The 20239-nt window shown below is 45.8% G+C and overlaps 1 pseudogene; it reads left to right on the forward strand.

Annotated features, from left to right (window-relative positions):
- Window positions 1-5626: 5626 nt before the first annotated feature.
- On the forward strand, window positions 5627-6276 carry LOC112060613 (apelin receptor-like; annotated as a pseudogene).
- The last annotated feature ends 13963 nt before the right edge of the window (window positions 6277-20239 follow it).

The raw sequence follows: 20239 nt of genomic DNA on the forward strand, positions 1-20239 counted from the left end.
TCTATGATCACAGGGCAGAGGCAGTTTCTTAAAAAGTATGTCATGGATCTTGTAGAGTTTTAGCCACGAGCCCTAGCACATTGAGCTGCGTCCAGACACAACACATGTGCTCTGCACTGGCTATCTGTTATGGGTGACTCATTCCACTCAAAAGGCAGGAGGCTACATTCTGCCCCAGCTGATGCCTCTGTAACTCATCAAGGGCAGTGCCACATAGAAGATATGTCTGCAATTCAACCTGCAGATGAGTAATCCAACCTGGAGCTGATTTTCAACTGGTGACCTCAGATGCACCAGAAACATTGGCAGGCACATCTGTAGGTGCTAATAATTGCCTGTGCAAGTGTTCTGGGTTTTTGCACATTTAAAATGATGTGCCTGAAAACAGAGAAGGGGACAAACGAACAGCCTTGTTAGAAAGTTGTCCTAGTGTTGCTGTCTGCGGAAGGAAGCTGACCTGAAGTAGAAACTGTAGTACATCCATTAATTCCTGACACAGGGAGAACCAAAGTAAGATGATGTCCAGAGAAATGAACTTTCCAGCCTTGATTGAACCTGGTACAGTGCACAGATATCATAAACATGCAGTGACGACTGCTGAGAAGTTTCCTTTTACGGACATATGCTATAGTGAGGATTTTCAAAATGAGACACTGCCACTTAAATCCATGTTTAGGAGTCTAAAAACATGGCCTGATTTCAAAGGAGCTTGGTGCTTTTAAAAATGTAGGCACTTTTTCTAGGTGACTAAACATGGATTTAGGCTCCGAACTTCAAGCTCCCATTTTCTAATATCTTGCCTTACAAATATCTGATGGATCATACAAAGAGGAGGGTGATAAAATGGAATGTGTCACCAGGAGTAATGTGATGAAATGAACAAATGTTGCCTGAATACAAAGCAGAATCCTAACTGTGAGATCTGCTAAATTATGGAACACTTTCCCAAAGGAAGTGGCCCATGTCTGAGTCATAGTAAGGTGGTTTGGGCAAAGCCCTGGAAAATATTGCAATATGTTCCGGTCCACATGAGATGACGACATGACCTAACAGGCCAGTTTATGTCTCCTGATGCCTCCACCAAACACAAAGGGACTTATGTGGTGAGGAGAATCTGGTATCCATAAGGGCTCGTTTTGCTTCCAGAGATAAATAGATCCATGAGCATGAAACTGCATGGGTTTTAGTCACAAACATAGGCACTGACTCCGTGGAAAAAAAACACCCATGGGCCCTGCCAATCATCTCCTCTCTCTCCCCCCAGCGCCTCCCACCCACCACTGATCAGCTGTTCAGCAGCAGGCAGGAGGCACTGGGGAGAAGAGGAGGAGTGGGGGCAGAACAGGGCGGGAAGAGGTGGGGGCGGGGGCAGGAAGAGGTGGAGTGAGGGCGGGGCCTTGGGGGAAAGGGGTAGAGTGGGGGCGGAGCCTGGGGTGGAATAGGGGTAGAGCACCCCCAGGGAAATCAGAAAGTTGGTGGCTGTGCTGGCACACATTCATATTTTACACACACACACACACACACACACACACACACACTTACACTTCATAGACTGAATTACAATAGTAGGGGACACATAGAAGGCAATAGATTTACTATATGAGGAGATGAGTGAAATCTTTGATACAATGCTTTATGAAACCTACAAAGTAGCGTGGATACGAGCACCCTCAGAAGGGCTGGAAGCTGACTAAACAACTGGAGGAGGAGGATTAACAATAAACTGCATTGTGCTGAAATGCAGAGCTGGCCAGTGAGGCAGTAAAGCAATCAGCATTGGTGGCTGGTTTTATTTAACATCCTCATCCTCATTAATTCTCTGGGGAAAAGGAGTAAATAGCACATCCAGATGCAAATGTGATCAAATTCCTTTGAAACATGCAGGAAACGTCCATGTTGCACTGAGAGATTAGAAATATGAGCAGGAAAGACTGAAATGAGATTCAACCTAGGAAAGCATCTGGGGGGAAAATAATCCAGAACACAGATATTCAATGGAAAGGAGAAGCTCTGAAAGCAGGAATGAAGATGGACAGCAACGAATGAGAGGGTGTTTATAAAGTGACAGGCAGCAAAGAGAACAGCTCAGATGATTTTGGGTAACATATATTCAAAGTATCACAGAGGCCAAGACAAAAACCTTTGTACTGATGACACCATGCAGAGGCAAGTACATATGGTTTTGGGCACCATCAAACCAAAGGGATCTAGAAAAATGAGCACAAACAGGGAAGAGCATTAGAATAATTAAGGTGATGGATTAATTGATTTATGAGGAAGTACTGAAAGAGCTAAACAGATACAGCTTGTAAAAAATACTGAGAGGATATGTTAGTCATTTATTATTATTATTACTGATAACACAGAAACGCCTACAAGGCACAGCCAAGATCAGACCCCCTCCATTGCTCTAAGCACTTTGCAAACACATAGGAAGAGGCAACTCCAACCCCAAGAGTTTAGAATTTAGGTTGGCAAGGCAGGCTGGTCCTGGGATGAACAGCCTGAGGAGTGCAGACTGGGACAAGGAGCGAGGGCTGGGGAAAAGAGAGGGGCAGAAGGGGTCATATATGGGGAGAATGGACAGAAGAGTCTGTGCTCACTAGAGCATGCTGCCCTTCCCTCCACACCATGGAATGGAACCCAAGAGTCCCAAGTCTCACCATCCTCTGCCATCAGCAAATAGCTATGAAACTCGCTGGCAAAGTGTTCCCTCCCCACCTGGGGCTGGTCCACATAGAGGATGACCACCTACTATTGCTCTCAATTACTCCGTTAGCTCAAGTTGCAGAGGTCTGTTTGGTGGGTCTATAGGTTCTAATCCTGCTGATGACATGTAACAGGACAGCACGCTGCTCCTGCTCTCTGGTATTACAGAAACCGGCTCAGACTCCATTGATGAGCTAGCAACATGGCGTAGTTTGTTTACATTCCCTCCGCTAACACCTTTACACGTCCCATGCGGCATATTGTTTACAGTATCCCCTACACCAGCTGTTCTCAAACTGTGGGTCAGGACCCCAAAGTGGGTCATGATCCCGTTTTAATGGGGTCACCAGGGCTGGCTTAGACTTGCTGGGGCCCGGGGCCAAAGCCCAAGCCTCAGAGCTTCAGTCCTGAGATTACAGGCCCCCTGCCCAGGGCTGATGCTCTTGGGCTTCAGCTTTGGCCCCCCCACACCTGGGGTTGGCAGGGCTTGGGCAGGCTCAGGCTTCGGTCCCCCCTCCTGGGGTCCTGTAGTAATTTTGTTGTCAGAAGGGGGTCGTGGTGCAATGAAGTTTGAGAACCGCTGCCCTACATCTTCAGCCCTTTGGCCAGAGCTTGGGAGGATTAAATATCTCCATCAGTTTAGCCTCCTGTCCCTTTGATCCTGCACTACCTGATTTAAAAAAAAAAAAAAAGACACAAGAAGGAAATCTTCAGCTGGCAGGTTAATTAATTCTTAACTCCCCCAGCCTCCCAACCTGGTTAGATAATTGCATTCCCAACACTAACGGGTGCCAAAATGATCAAAGTACTGATCACCGGCTAGCAATTAGTATTCTGTTACAGGGTGCCATTCTGTTGTCACCTGATGGCATTTGTTTTTTTCAATTTGCTTTTTTTAAAAGCTAGGAAATTACATACCAAAAAGTTCTGTTAAAACATTAGCTACTGTATTATAATGCAGATGCACAAGGGGGCCAAATTAAGGTTGCACAGGCTTGAGGCCTTGACTCTGCAACCTCGATAATGTTATTTTAACATAGTTGGTGTGTGTCTTGGTTTGTGTATTTTCAGGTAGTTGTTGTTTGTGAAGGGAGGATAGGGTGAGAAATTGTTTTTAATGGTTAACACCCCCACCCCCACCCCAAGAAAAAGATCTGGGGAATATTATGGGCAAAGAAACAAACAAACAAACAAACAAACAAATCTGACAGGAAAGATGGAAGGGAACCAAGCGTATTTCAAACTGGTCTCCAGTGCTAGGTACATCACTCAAGTTAGGGTTAGAGTTAGTCTTTGGGTCTGGTTAGACCAGAATACACCCAGGCAGCAAGAGCAGAAGAATGGTAGTGGTTAGGGAATGAGTCCAGGCTAAAGTCCCTACCACGGGCTTTCTGTGTGATCTTGGACTAGTCCCTCTGGATCTCAATTCTTCATTAGTGAAACGGGAATAATAGTACTTCCCTACCATACAGGCATAAGCAGTATACATTAAAGATTAAAAGGTGCTCAGATAATTAGGGCTGTGGGTATCTGAGATAGAGAGCAACTCTCTGATATATAAAACTGGATCTTTAAGAGGATTGCCTGCTTGCTTAGCTAGCAACTGAATTTTATACCACAACTCTAATTAATTTACTCTTTATGGGCTTTTTAAGTAAAAATAGTATTTCTGGCGGGGTGAAAATACACAAAGATACAAAGAGATAACAGACTCCTGACTTCTTTCTATCTTTTCTTCCCTCAGTGATTTCCCACAGTTCATTGCTACAGCTATTGCATGACAATGTTTAACTAGGAGGAATTGGATAAAATTGAGTTTATGGATATTTATTCTAAATATCAGTAAAATTTCCCTGCAGTCTAGTAGCAGCGAGAATCATCTCCCAAGGGAAGTGGTAGATCCAAACTGGACAAAGCACTGAAGCACAAGGATATGATATAGAAAACAATCTGGCATTCTAAGAGGCAAAGACAGAGCAAGTCCAGAGCACTTGCAAATCCAGCGCCCTTGGGAGTCCCCCAGTCAGAGCTGTGTGACTAATAGATTTTTTTCATTCTCTGGCTATTCTGAAAAATAATAATACTAAAAATTGTTTTGGGTTGAGCCAAAAACCATTTTAAAAGAATGTTCAGCAACTCAAATTTCAAAAAAGAAATGTTTTGAGTCAAACAAAAGATTTTATCTTGCCTGAAACAAAACATTTCAATTCAGTGGGTTTTTTATGTTTTTAAGTTTTTTTAAATATATTCAAAGGACGTTTCAAAAGAAAAATGGTTTCAAACTGAAAAATTAAAACATTTTGTTTAAAAAAGAATGTCATTACAAACTGTTTAGTCTCCTATGGAAGTTTTTCCATCAACACGAATGACTTAGTGAAACTGACACGAATGTGCAAAACATTTTGGTGTTGTCAAAAATGCATTTTTTACCAAAAGTGTCATCCAAAAAATTTCACCCAGCTCTTCCTCCAGTTTCCTTCTCCTCAATAGAAGCAGGACCTAAATTGAACCTGGTTATCATGATCTTATAAAGGGTATAAGGGCACTGGCCAGGGCTGGCTCTAGGTTTTTTTCCACCCCAAGCAAAAAAATATTTGGCTGCCCCCCCCCGCTTTTTTTTTGTGTGTGGCTTTTACAGGTTTGCACTTTGCAATGGTTTTTTTTTTTTTGGCTCCCCTGGTGTGGAGTCTGGAGCGATTCCACTTGCCCCCCAACCCAAGCAAACAGGAGCCACCTTGTTCCCTTTCTGTCTCTCTTGAAGCTTCGCTCTGTGCTGGGAGGCAGGGGGTGAGGGTACTCTGGAAGGAGGGGGAGAAGTGATGTGCCTGGGTCAGGGGCTGGGATTCTGGATTGGGGTGCGCCTGGGGCAGAGGGCAGGAACCTGGCCAGGCAGAGCAGCAGCTGGGGGTGGGTCTCCGGGCGCACCGCAGGGGGTGGGGGCAGTGGCGGGAGCTCCCTTAATAGGCGGCGGCGGGGTGCAGTGCGGGGCCATAGAGGACGCAGCTGTGGACCCACTGGGCAGCGAGCCCTACTATTACTATGGGGAGGCGAACAAGAGCGGACTGGGAGGTTTCCTTCTCGCTGCTGCCCATGCTCTACATGCTGGTCTTCGTGCTGGGGCTGTCAGGCAACGGGTTGGTGATGTTCACCGTGTGGCGGGGCCACGGGCCAAGCGCCGCTCCGCCGACACCTACATCAGCAACCTGGGGCTGGCTGACCTGGCCTTTGCGGTGACCCTGCCGCTGTGGGCCGCCTACACGGCGCTATGCTTCCACTGGCCCTTCGGCTCGGCGCTGTCCAAGCTCAGCAGCTACCTGGTGCTGCTCAACATGTTCGCCTCCGCCTTCTGCCTGGACTGCCTCAGCTTCGAGCGCTCCCTGGCCATCGTGCGCTCGCTGCCGCGCTCCCGGCCCGGGCACCCCCGCGCCGCTCTCGCTGCCCGCGCTCTGGCTGCTGGCCCTGCCCGCCCTGCTGCTGCGCGACACGCAGCCCAGCCCGGCCCACAACTGGAATGCCGCCCCTGGAAATGTGCCGCCTCAAGCACGTGCTTGCTTTGCTGGTGCCTAGAGACGGACCTGGCACGGGCTATGTCTGCAGGAGACCCCATCTCCCATTAAGCCAGGCCTGGTGATGGGCAATTTGGCCTAACAGAGTCTGTCCTCCATCTACAATGTTTTGGAATTTATTGTGGGATAAATGGTTTGATGCTTGGCAACTGAAGTGCTGACTTCAACATACTTACTAATCATCACTTCATTAACTCCCAGCATAACACGAAGAGCCATTCTCCTTTTTAATGTCCGTTTGTTTGTTCAAATGGTCATGCACAACAGCTCCTAGTTGTTTGTGGAGGAGGAGGGAGTGACAGAAGGGGAATTAATTATTCCACTGTTCTATAATTTGATACATCTGATGATCAGGACCTTAACTAACACACAGTGTTACTTCAGGCTATTTAGATTTGTTCAATTGCTTTCTATCTTCCCAAGCAAATTGAATGGGCTGATCTCATGACATTCTCCTTCTAGCCAGGTTTTTTACCAATTGGATTGTTTATTTCCACTGGAAGCCTCCAAGCCAGTCTCCTTTAGGCACTTCGCAAGGATTATTTCAGTGCTGAAGTGGAATGGTTCGCTCCAGCTGAGATATAAACAGTAATGCTTTCAAAACATCACTTTTTAGAATGATGTGGAGTTCCCTGAGGTCCTTGGGGATATTAAGTGCACTAAGAGGCTACAAAAACACAAACAGGTTATGAGCACGCTTTTGGATACAGGAAGTAATTTGTGCTCCATAAATATCAAAGGGGTAATGGAAGAGACCTGATTTTAAGTATTATTGACAAATATGCAAGAGGCAGGCTTGAGTCATGTATTTTGAAGTTAATCTAATGTACACTTTGAGGAAAACTTGACTCATCTTGGGTGGGTAGGGGAAAAAAACCCAAAATATTTATTTTCTCTGTCCAATGAGAGTAATGAACTGCAGATACAAATCCTCTGCCCGTGTAGATCAAAGGAAATGCACTGAAGTAGCTGACGTTTAGGATCTGGCCTTTGAGGTGTGGCTAATCAGCATAGCTATCTTCAAGGCTGATTTGAGCAAGTGAGAATCGATATAGGCTGGGAACTCGATGTATTTATACAGTTCCCTGAAATCCAATCATGGCTTTCCCATAAGACTAGCAGCCCCAGTCACTCAGGGCCTGTGAGGACAGAAGCTAAACTGCGTCATGTAGGCCTTATCCTGAGCACCTGGGAATTTGGAGAGGGGCAGAGCCTCAGATGGTCCAGTCCCTCTCCCAGAGTGCAGGGGGAGCAGCGGGTAAAGTCAAGTGAAACAAGAGGTGAAGTTGTCACTGAACCAGGCAGAGAGCAGGGAGAGCTCTCCATGTAGGGGGAGCTGTGCTCCACTCCCCCAGGGGGGAATGAACAAAATGTGAAGCCTTTTGATGGAAAGGTTCCAGTTGCTCGCCTTAGCTGGCCCAAGAGTCAAGGCAAAGGGGGTGGCCTCCCCTCTTCATCCCCTTTGAGGCAATTTATGCCCCTGGGGACACTTAGCAGGAGCCATTCGCAGCCTCTCCCAAGCAGACCTGCCGTCCTCGCTTGCCCTTGCAGGGGATAGGTTCTTGTGCATTTCCCTGCACACCACTGCTAGGGCCAGAGCTAATCACTATTATTAATTACTTACTACTAGCAGTAGTATTACCATAGAGCCTAGCCCTCTCAGTCATGGAGTGGGACCCCATCATGCTAAATGCTGTGCAAACACAGAACAAAAAGGAAGCCCCCACCTCCAATCAGTCCTACTCTGCAGATTTTTAATTCTTTGCTTGGGTTTATTTTTCACTATTGCCAGGTTGGGCCTCAGAGTAGGCCTGATTAATTCTTTTAAGCAAAAACAAACTTACAACACAGAAGAAATATATTTCCCTGCCCAGGAAGCATTGCCTTATTAGGCTGGGTTCTGGCTACCACTACTTCCTCAAATAGGACCTGGCTGTTTCCCCTACAAGGAAGAGAATCATAGAATGTCAGGGTTGGAAAGGACCTCAGGAGATCATCTAGTCCAACCCCCTGCTCAAAGCAGGGCCAATCCCCAGACAGATTTTTACCCCAGTTCCCTAAATGGCCCCCTCAAGGATTGAGCTCATAACCCTGGGTTTAACAGGCCAATGCTCAAACCACTGAGCTATCCCTCCCCCCAAGAGAAGCCTTCCACCTAGGAAAAGTCTTTTCTTCCTGCTACAGCTTGTTTCTCATCCCTCCTCCCTCTGGCACCAGAAGAGGGGTTTTTAAAAGTCACCAGCAGCCCTTAATTGGACTCAAGTGTCTCTAATTAACCACCTTCCACCACTCTCTTATAGCTGTCAGGTCTGACTTTGTTACGCTGTTTATAATAAGCATCCAGACTGGGAGCAGCAACAATTCCCCCAGAACTTAGGTGATCAACCGTGTGCTGAATTATCAACATCAACTGTTTAAGTGAATATTTACAGAAATATTTTGTGAGTAATCCACCGTTCAAATGTGCTGCTGCAAAATAATTGTAACTAGCAAACACCATTCGTAAAAATCACAATCTGTTTGTGGATAAGTTGTGAAAAGAGGGGGAGAACAGGATCAATTTGCACCATAGATTATTCATTTTGGATTGTTTGCCTAGCAAATTGTTCAGTTCAACAGATGCCCTTATTTCATCCCCCAGTATCACACAACGCGTTTCAACACTAGTCACCCTTCATTCTGAAATCTATCCTGTTGGCCTCCGCTGTACTGTACTAGTGTATGGACATCTCACGTTTCCCTTTCACCCTTTTTCCAAACCACAGATGATTACTGTGCAGAATGCATCTGTTTCCGCTTTCATACATTGCAATCAAACATTCCCATTAAACATTCTGACTGAGAAACAAAACAAGTCTATATACCAATAGGTTGTCTTGCTTTCCTAATCTCCTTCTCTTACAACACATTGGTCCAGTATACTAAACAACCATGCATGGTGTGGTTTTAGACACAATGCTAGTCAAAAAGGTGTCATGGGATATAGTGAGATCCATTCCATCAGGAAATGATAAGAAATGACAGGACCAGGTACATGTCCAAATGACTTTACTGGTGTGCTGATGGGTCCAGTTTACCAAAATACTTAAGTATGCTTGTAACTTTAAGCCCATGCATTGTCCCATTGAAGTCAATTGGTTAGTTAAAATTATGCACATGCTTAAGTATCTTGCTGAATCTGGGCATAAATTAGCAGTGCCGGCATCCATCCAATCCATTTGGGGGAATAAGGAGGAGCAGTGAGCTTCCTCCCCTTCCTCATCTGGTCTCACCACCGGAGGGGGATGATCAGCCCAGCCTCTTAGCTACCAACTTAGACCAGGACAAGGATATGCAAGTACATGTGTCTAATGTCACTCTGATGGAGATGAGTTTAATATAATTGGGGGACTTTTCCAATACAGACCAGTTCAAACGATGTTGATACTCTTCTGTTTTGTAGAACTGTGCATACAATCCAGAGGTGGGTATTCTACTCGTTATGCACAAGGGATTGACTCACTGAACTCTGATGAATAAGTTATGTACATCAGAGGCTATCTTAGAGCTGGCACCTTAGGAATCTAGATGGAGGAGCATCTAGATGGTGCATGTCACTGACAATTTGCTAACATGGATAATGTGCTAGCTAGCTATCCAACATCTACATAAAGTACTCATATGGCCCCATTCCCATAGCATCTGAGCCTCTCACAGTCTAATGTATTTATTCCTACAACACCTCTGTGAGCTAGGGCAGTGCTATTATCCCCATTTTACAGATGGAGAATTGAGGCCTGGAGAAGCTAAGGCCTGGTCTACATTTAAAAGTTTTGCCGGCATAGCTATATTGGTTAGGGGGGTGATTTTTGCTGATTTATGCTGGCAGAAACCTTAGTGTAGTCTATACCAGCAAAAAAAGTCCTGCGGTATAAGCTATACCAGCAAAAGGACTCTTTTTGTCAATAGTAACTCAGTCTACACTAAAAGGATTGGCCGGTATAGCTATAGGGTCTGGGCCTTTCCCAAGGTCACACAGGAAGTCTATGTTGGAACAGAGAACTTAAATTTGAGTCTCCTGAGTCCCAGGCTAGCACCCTGCCAAAAATCTATATTCGGGGGCCTAATTTTAGGCCCCCCCAGGTCTGAAAATATTAGCCTTTGCTCTTAATGTCTCTGTTTCTCAGTGTCCCCATCTGTGAAATGGAGGCAACAATATCTGGCTGCCAGGACTGTTGGGATGATTAAGGTTTGTGAAGCCCTTGGAGGTTCTCAGCGAAAAGGCATTATAGTAAGTGACAAGTCATTGTACTATTGTTGTTGTTATTGTTGTCAAAGTTAATAATCCGTTACTGTTACATTGTACTATTGTTGTTATTGTTGTCAAAGTTAATAATCCGTTACTGTTACATTGTACTATTGTTGTTATTGTTGTCAAAGTTAATAATCCGTTACTGTTAAAAGTGTGTTTGACCTTAGCTGTTACTCCCTTCTCACAACCCCACCCAAACCACAGTAGGTTACAGAATTGGATCCATCTGCTTCCTGTTTCTTAAATTGTGATTGCACATTCCTACCAAACATTCTCACTTGCCATTTATGAGCAAATGATTATATTCACAAGTAGCTTGTTTGTCCTAATGTATTTCATTCCTTTGTATTGCATTGGCCAATGACAGTGATCAACTCCACTTGAACTCAGTTTCCCAATGTGGTAGGTTAGAATGCTGCTGAAAAAAACACAATTTGGAGAAGTTTTTATGTTCCTTCTTTTTCCTTACTGCTGTTAACAGAAATCAGAGCTCAGACTAATTCCAATTCTTTAATTCATGCCCTCTCTTTTAATAATCACTCTCTAATATGATACTCAGTAATTAATAATTTAAACAAAGTCCAACATGAATAAACTGCCCACATTACAGAACACAGCCGCTAGGCAGACTTGGCACAAATGTTGATCAATACATTATGATTGTTGTTAATGGACTTGTATTGCATTAGCACTTAGAGGCCCTTGTCCAGGGTAGACTTATGCATGTGCTTAACTGCTTTGCTAAATTGGGGCTTAGAAGTGAAATCCTGGCCTATTGAAGTGAATGGTAAAACTCCCATTGACTTCAACAGAGGCAGGACTTCATCCTACATTTCTCTAGCACCCTATTAAACTTTCCACAAGAGAGTTTTACACACTCACAAAATGAAGGGTCTTTAAGATTCACTCTAAAAGTTGCTTTCCTTTGGAGATATTGCTGTTTATAATGTTTCTGCAGACATATAACAATCAAACTCTCAGTCCTAAATGAGTTGCATTTAATTCAATATGGCAGCTGCCTCCAGCAGACTTCTACAAGTGCGAAGGTGCAGTACACAGAAATAAAAGGCCCTGATCATGCACGCGCTTAACTTTAAGCATATGACTACTTCCACTGAAGTCAAGACTATTCCTGTGTGTAAAGTTAAGCATGTGCTTAACACTTAGGGGAGAAAAACCAAATGCCCAAATACAAAATGGGGGGAAACTGGTTTGGCAGCAGCACTGCTGGGATGGATCTGGGAGTTGTGGTGGATCACAACCTCAACATGAATCAGCAATGCGATGCTGTTGCAAAAAAAGCAAATGCCATTTTAGGTTGCATTGATGGAGGCATAGCATAATTTTAGGTTTCATTAACAGAGGCATAGCATACACGTCTTATTATGTATTAGTGCCTGCCGGTGGTGCATTACAAACAGATGAGAAAAAAGGTTCTTGTCTTGAGAAGCTTATAACATAAGGGCCTGTCCCTGCAGCACTTACACATGTGAGTAACCTTTACTTATGCAAATAAACTGTACTTACTATCAGGGCCGGCTCTAACTTTTTTGCCGCCCCAGGCAAAAAAGAAGAGCGCCGCCCCACAGTACAGCCCCCCGCGAGCGCCACCGAAATCCCCGCCCCCAGCACCACGGCCCCCGAAGCCCCGCCCCCTCCAAGCGCCATGCCACCTGAAGCCCACGCCCCCCCAAGACCCCGCCCCCCGCCGAGCACCACGCTGCCCGAAGCCCCGCCCCCGCCGAGCATCACGCCACCTGAAGCCCCGCCCTCCTCCAAGAACCACGCTGCCCGAAGCCCCGCTCCCCCAAGCAACGCCCGAAGCCCCCACCCCCCTCCAAGCACCGCGCCGCCCAAAGCCCTGCCCCCCCTCCAAGCGCTGCACCGCTGAATCAAAAAAAAAAAAAAAAAATCAAGCGCGCCCTTCCCCCAAGGTGCCGCCCCAAGCACGTGCTTGGTCGGCTGGTGCCTGGAGCCAGCCCTGCCTACTAGTCACATGAGTAAGGTTGCAGGGTGGATGTGGCCCTGAATTAGATGAACATTGCAATCAGAAGTGGTTGAAAATTTGTAAACACTCTTCATGAAAAAGATTCAACATTTTTCAGGAAAATAATCATTAAACTTTTGTCCTTTTGAAAACTATTGATCAGCTCTAATCACAGTGATGGTAGATCACAGCGGCACCCGCAGGTTGGTCAAGTAAAGGAAAGGCATCCGTAAACAAAGAGAAGGGATTAATATTCTTGTGAGCCCACAGCTGTTTCAAATAGCAGATTCCACACATTATGTTATCTTGTAGATTTTGTGCTGGTGGCTCTTAATATTTTCCACTCTGATGAGGCACCAAATGTGAGTGTAACCCACTCGTGAATGTGTGTTAAAGACCCTCCCCCATCCACCACTCTGTGCTGATCTGCAGAGAATATAGTTGTTGCAGCCATTAACTTCAAATCCTTGGCTCGTTACCTCAAATTGTAGCAGCTCGTTCTTTTAGCTCTGCACGTCTCTACTTCAGTCCCTGGAGGTGGCCAGCTAGGGTGACCGTACAGCCCGTTTTGCCTGGGATAGCGCCCTTTTTAAGCCTTGTCCCAGATGACCCAACTTTTTTGGAAAACTGGGCACGTGTCCTGCCCCCCAAATGGGATACATGCCTAGTTTTGGCAAAAAAGTGGGGCGTGCCCCCCTAGTGGGGCATGGAGGAACATTGGGAGGGGGGACGCGATGACACCATATGCTGGGCCTTGGGCTATCAGCCCCAGCCCCGGGCAATGGTGCTTGAGCCATCCCTGCACTGGGGAGAAGGGTCTCAGGTTGTCAGGGGCTCAGGTTATCAGCCCTGGGTGGTGGGTCTCGGGCGAGCTCAGTGCCGGGGTAAGGGGCTCAGATGAGCCCCACTGTATGGGGGCCTCGGGCTGTCAGCCCCAGGCCTGTGCATGGGGGTGGAGGGGCCCTCGGGTCAGCCCCAGGTGATGTACCGTTTTCCCTTTGGCCAGCCGGGTCCCAATTCAACAGTCCATCCTTGTTCAAGAAGGCCTTTAACCCCATGCTTAACTTGAAGCATATGCTCAAGTGCTTTGCTGGATCAGGGCCATAGTGCCACCTGGGTGAAAATCTCTCTGAAAGAAGGGGGCTTTTGATGAGCGCTTGAGTTTCAGTCAGAGGTGAGGGCATGAGTTCTCCCAGGGTGGCAGCCCCTTTGGGCATTGCAGAGCTGACCAAATGTGTTTACAAGATAATCTGTTACTCACAGAGCCCCCTGAAGATACCCAGGGCGCTTAAGTGGCCACTGGAGAACAGACCTACTTATAAACAGTACCCATATTAAAATGGATTTTTTCCTGTGAGATCCGGCCCGAGCAAGTCTAAAAGGCTTTTTGCAGACAGTAAATCACTTCATGCCCTTGGAGCTCCGAGCATCATTTACCCTAGCTCATGTTCCAGGCGCGGACAGGAGGAACACATCAGTAACTGTGATGTCCTCCTATAAGGCCAGCTGAGGAGCCAGCTCCAGAAGGAAACTTTGGTCTTGATCTCTGGCAGAGACATCTCTTCAGATGGTTTTGCAGCGGACAAAGGGCTCTGTTTCCTTTTTCCACTCTATTTGGCACTGCAATGGTTTTGAAAGAGCATATTTGCCTTTTCCCAACCCCAGCCGCAGTTTTTATTTTGTAAAGAATTTTCTTTAAAAGAAAGCTTTGATTCCTCCTGCACTCACATCTGTATTCCCTTGAGTCAACGAGGGGGGCCTGAGAACTACAGAACCCCTTGGTTTTGTGTTCTCACCCTGGTTTGAGGATGCATTTCCGGAGGCTTGATCACATCTCCCAGGAGGAGGAGGTGTGCTGTGTCGGTATTAATTTCAAGAGAAACAGAAGGGGGCGGGGGGAACCCTCATCATGATGTGTATTTTGTCTACGACAATCAGGAAACACAACAGACATGTCTCACCAACAGCTTCTGCCCTGCCTCTTCATTGGTCTAGGTTCAATTTGTATTTCCAAGGCATGGGAAGAGAGACATTTTGCAACCCCAGCAGAAATGCTTGTGCAGTGTTTATCTGATAGGCTAAAGGCTTTGAAGGCCTGCTTTGGGAAAGAGCTGGAACAGTTCATAACTCAGATTCAGCTGAAAGGGTGAGTGTCTCCCTTCCGAGAGACAGATTTCTTTTTCTCTTTTTGCTGGAGCAAGATTGTGTTTTGTACCCAGCTCAAGGGTCAAATGCAGCCAGGTTGCCACAGGTCACTAAACATAATTTGACTCCCTGGCCAGGGCATGAAATGAGGTTACATTATGGTCTTTTTTTCAGTTTATATGATGGTATCTCATTTTATATCATCAACTGCTTAGGCTCATTGCATAAATCATCACTGGGAATAAGCAATTTTTCCAAGTCACAACAGAAACCATTTGCTAAAATGCACAGGGACACATTGCCTGGCGTAGCGGGGAAAACAGTCATGGTGATTCTGTCCCAAATGGGTCACGGGGACTGTGCAGAAAGGAAAGGCTGGCACGTGATATATATCTCGGCACCACTGCATAGCTACCAACATCCTCTTCACACCAGCAACAGGCATGCTGGCATTTGTGCATGGGAAAAGCATGTGACTGTAACAGCGGTGTGACATACCGGACCTGATCCAGAGCCCACTGAAGTCAATGGGACCAATTTCCATGACACGGATCAAGGTTACAAAAGGTTATATTCCAATCATCTTATCTCTGCACCACACCCAGCACAATGTGGCTGTCATCCCAATTGGGGCCTTTGGTGGTACCTTAATGATACACGGCAGGGATCGGTATACATGGACTCCAATGTCTACGGTTACAATGATGGCTTAGCATTGGTCTAAGCTGTACACATGGGTGCTGTTCATGCTCATGGCTCACCATATTATTGCCCTCTTTTACTAGCGTTCTGGCTGTTGACCCTGAACAGATCTATTGACACTCCAGAATGACTATTGAGAAGGCAGACAGCCGACCTGGCTACACCTTTCTCCGTATCTTTTCACTGGTCTCCGGCAGATGATGATGTTTCAACTTGCTCTCCAAGTTAATAAATCTCTCAAACCAGTTACACAACCTTTCATGTTGCACATGCCACGTAGTTCTTAGCTGATTTCTGTCATCTCCCGGACCAGGAATCCATCCACGCATCAAATTGGATTTCCAACCTCACAGTGAACAATAAAAAAAAAAAAATCAGGGAGCTGAGTGCGCTGCTTACGCAGGGCTCTGAGTCCCAGCTTTGATTGTGTGGGGAATGCTTCTGTGTGATAGTGCATCAAGTTGCCACTGGATTACTGGGCTGCTGGAGACTATCTGCTGAGTGGAGGCCAAGCAGCTAACACTAGAATTCTTTGCTGGAGCCGTGCATACAGCACATACTCAGGTCCTACAGCTTCTTAGGGGTCAGCCTCCCACAAACGAGTGATGGTTTTATGGGGGTAATGCTCATTAACACTAGCAGTGGGCTTGTCTACATGGCAAGTTAGTGCCAGGTAAGCTAGGATATGAATCTACAGCTGATCAACTTGCTGCACATTAAGTTGTTGTGTGGACACTGGTACAGTGCAGTGAAATTCCTGGAGTTTGGTTTTGTGTGTGCTGCTGGAAAGCTGCACTCTGGGACATTTGCTGCACAGCAGCAACATCGATGTGGTGCGTTAGTGCACGGCAAACTGGTGTGCTGTAGATTCCCACCCTGGCTTGCCACACACTAACTTGCTGTGTAGACAAGTTCTCACATAAAATAAATTAATTGCTGTAAATCTGCCACTAACACCAGTTATCTCCCACAATCACCTCTGTCTCAATTGTAGAAAAGACCCCTATATTTATAGATTCTCATTTTATTTATGAGTTATATTATCTTTTCTGCTTTTTCTCTTTTTCACAGTGTCCAGATCAAATGGCCATCTCCCAAATTCTGGGTCTGCTCCCAATGCTCTCTCGCATTTTTTCACAACTAGTCTGCAGTTTGATATGACTTTTCTTGGTACTGCTTCATCTGCACAACATTCATTGCTAAAATAAATCAGGTTGGAATTTGAGCAATGCATATTAAGTACAGAAACTGAGATAACTGCTGCAGGATACAGACAATCTGATACGTTAGTCTTGTGAAAAGAAAACAGAAATTGCTGAGGTTGTAAACAAATGCTTCCTGATGGGTCACAAACACAACATCAGAGATAGCAACGCATATTGGATTGACGTCAGCATTTTCAAAGCCATAGTGTTCTGGATGAATTTGGCATATTTGTTGTTGTATTTTAAATCATCCATGCAGTCATAAGGCTTGAGCCATGAGCAATATGTACTATATGCTCAAATCTGCATGACTCCTCAAAATATATTTTATCTAACGGCTAGAGCACTAGGCTAGGACTCAGCAAACCTGTGTTCTTTTTCCAGGTCTGCCGGGTGATCTCAGTTAAGTTACTTTACTGATCTGTGCCTCAGTTTCCCCATCTATAACATGGAGGAAATGATATTGACCCTTTCATAGAATCATATCACAGAACAGGGGTCGGCAGCGTTCGGCACGCGGTAAGCACCCTAGCGGGCCAGGCCAGTTTATTTACCTGCTGACGCGGCAGATTTGGCCAATTGCGGCCCCCACTGGCCACGGTTCGCCATCCCAGGCCAATGGGGGCGGCGGGAAGCTGCGGCCAGCACATCCCTCGGCCCGCGCCACTTCTCGCCACCCCCATTGGCCCGGGACGGCGAACCGCAGCGAGTGGGGGCCGCGATCGGCCGAATCTGCTGCGTCAGCAGGTAAATAAATTGGCCTGGCCTGCTTACCCTGGCGAGCTGCACATTGCCGACCCGTCATAGAATATCAGGGTTAGAAGGGACCTCAGGAGGTCATCTAGTCCAACCCCCTCTTCAAAGCAGGACCCCTTCCCAGGCAGATTTTTACCCCAGTTCCCTAAATGGCCTCCTCAAGGATTGAACTCTCAACCTTATGTTTAGCAGGCTAATGCTCAAACCACTGAGCTATCCCTTTGTAAAGTGCTTTGAGATCTGTGGATGAAAAACAGTAGGTAAGACACAGGTGTATTATTTATTATTAATTATTATTAACCTTGGAATCTTCTTGGGTTTCATGTGATTCTTGAAAATAACCCTTTCTCAAGCTAGCCATGGGTGCTCAAGAAGCTGAGAGATCATGTGTGTAAATGATGCCAACCACAAAGGAAAGTTAAATACTGACATTTCTTTCCCTGCTTTCCCAGCAAAGCCAGAACCTCGGCATTGTCTCCAGAGATGTTTAGTGACCTTTTAATCTAAAACAAGGTTTTCTGTAGCAACACACTGGACAACTAGATGTTTATCTAACTAACTGGTAAGATGTAGGTGCAAGTCATTTTCAGGCATTGGAATTAAATGTGAGCCAAGAGGTAATATATTTTATTGGACCAGCTTCTGTTGGTGAGAGAGACGAGCTTGCGAGCTACACAGAGCTCTTCTTCGCTGCAAACATCATTGTGTGTGTTACAGTAACACCTAGAGGCCCCCATCAAGATCAGGACCCTTTTGTGCCAGGCAGCATCTGTAGAAAGACCTCATAAGAGACAGTCCCTGCTCCCACAAGCTTACCCTCTAAATAGGCAAGACGGACAAAGGAGGTGTAATTACCCTCATGTTACAAATGGGGAACTGAGAGATGGAGAGAGAGATGGAGTTGTCCATGGTCACATAGGAAGCCTGTAGCACAGCTGGAAACTGATCCCAGTTTTCCTCAGTCTTACTTCAATGTCTTCACCGCAAGATCATTTTTCCTCTAAGGCTGACCAAATGCTGGCTTTGGATGCATGAGCACAACTCACCTCCAACTAATTTATGTGGGAGATCAGGGCTTTCTCCAGCTTTTTTGCCGCCCCAAGTGGCGAAGCGGAAAAAAAATAAATAAATAAAGCCGCGATCGGCAGCACTTCGGTGGCAGCTCTACTGTGCCACTTCATTCTTCGGCGGCAATTCAGCGGCGGATCCTTCGCTCTGGCACTGAGGGACCCACCACTGAATTGCCACCGAAGACCTGGACATGCCGCCCCTTTCCATTGGCCGCCCCAAGCAGCAGCTTGCTGTGCTGGTGCTTGGAGCCGGCTCTGGGGAGCATCACATTCTTCGGAGGGCAAAAATTGGCCCTTCTAGTTGTTTTTGTAGCTGTATCCTTGTTCATCTCCCCCAAACAGCCTTACATTGTGCAGTTCGAGATGAAGGCCTTCTCCTGGTGCCATAATACTCCAAGATAGTGGCTCAGCTCTGCAGGTAGTGTCCTGTAGCTAGACCAGAGGCTAAGCACGCTGCTGCTGCAGGGCTCCCAGTCTCATCTCTGACTGCCTGGGCAATGAACTCCGGTCCCCAATGTGGCAGGACATCAAGCTGCCACTAGATCGCTTGGCTAACGCTTCAAGAAGTCTGAGTTCTATGCATAGGTATGTCACTGACTCGTGAGATCCCGGACAAGTTGCTTCATCTCTCTGTATCTCAGCTATAAGAAGGAGATGATAAGGTTCACCTAGCCACGTAAAGCACTTTGAGATCTGTGATGAAAAGTATCAGGTGCTGTGTTCTCAGCCAGTGTAAAGTGACGTAACATTGACAGAGCTGCGCTGATTTACTGCAGTGAGAATCCGGCCTTGGTCTCCTCTCTATCACAATGAAATCTTTCATTTTTATTCTTTTTGTGATATTGTTACTCTATTACTACAGTAGTCCTCCTTCCACAAACATGTGTCAAATATGCCTCACCTTGATTTGCTCTGTCACCCTCACTCAACAAAGTGGGTCACCAGAAATTATTCCCATTTTATTGATTATAAATGGTGGCCTCTAGTGTTGCTCTGGTGCTCCTATATTAACTCATTTCAGGTTGTTCACCTTTCAGGGAGACTTGGTTAAACCTGAGAAGTATGAATCCACTCGTCCCAAATAATCATCTCCGCGGATAGGAGTGCAAAATACATACCAGCTTCTTGTGAGCAATTCTACTCGCTTAGAATGACAAATTCAGTGATTCTGGGACTGGGTGTGAAAGACAGCTTTGAAAATCTCAGCCCAAGTAGGTTAAGCAGCTACATTGGGGCTGCTGATAGTCATCTGATACAACACGTCCTTTTTAGAGCTGGATGGAAATGTTTCAGAAAATCAGTTTTTCAATGAAAACTTAGAAAAACGTGTTAATTTCAGCAAAGTTTTGTTCTGAAAAAACCCAAAAGGTTTAGAAAATATCCATCATTTTCAGAATGGAACATTCTGAACCTTCATTTCAAAATGACTTTTCAAAACAAACTTATTTTTTATATAAAACACGTTTTAAAAAGTCTTTTAAAAGGGGTCAAAATCGGAACAGAATGTTTTGATCTTAGCACAACAAAACATTTCAAAATCGTCCCCAAATGATTTTTTTTCCAGAATTTTATTCCACAGGATATTTCAACATTTGTTTTCATTCTGTTTAGGGATAGGAAAAAAATCAAAATCCCAGGATTACTCTCAAAATGGAAAATCCATTTCCCCCCCTGCCCATCTTTAGTCCTGATGTTCCACTGGGTGCCCATTAGAAATGAAACATACACAGCATTTCTGTCCATCGACGAAGAGGTTATTTGGAACAGCTGCATTGGTTTTGTGTTTGTTATTGTTTCGGAAGCCATAC

The sequence above is a fragment of the Chrysemys picta genome, unplaced genomic scaffold, assembly GCF_011386835.1.
Source record: "Chrysemys picta bellii isolate R12L10 unplaced genomic scaffold, ASM1138683v2 scaf198, whole genome shotgun sequence".
Taxonomy (NCBI): Eukaryota; Metazoa; Chordata; order Testudines; family Emydidae; genus Chrysemys; species Chrysemys picta.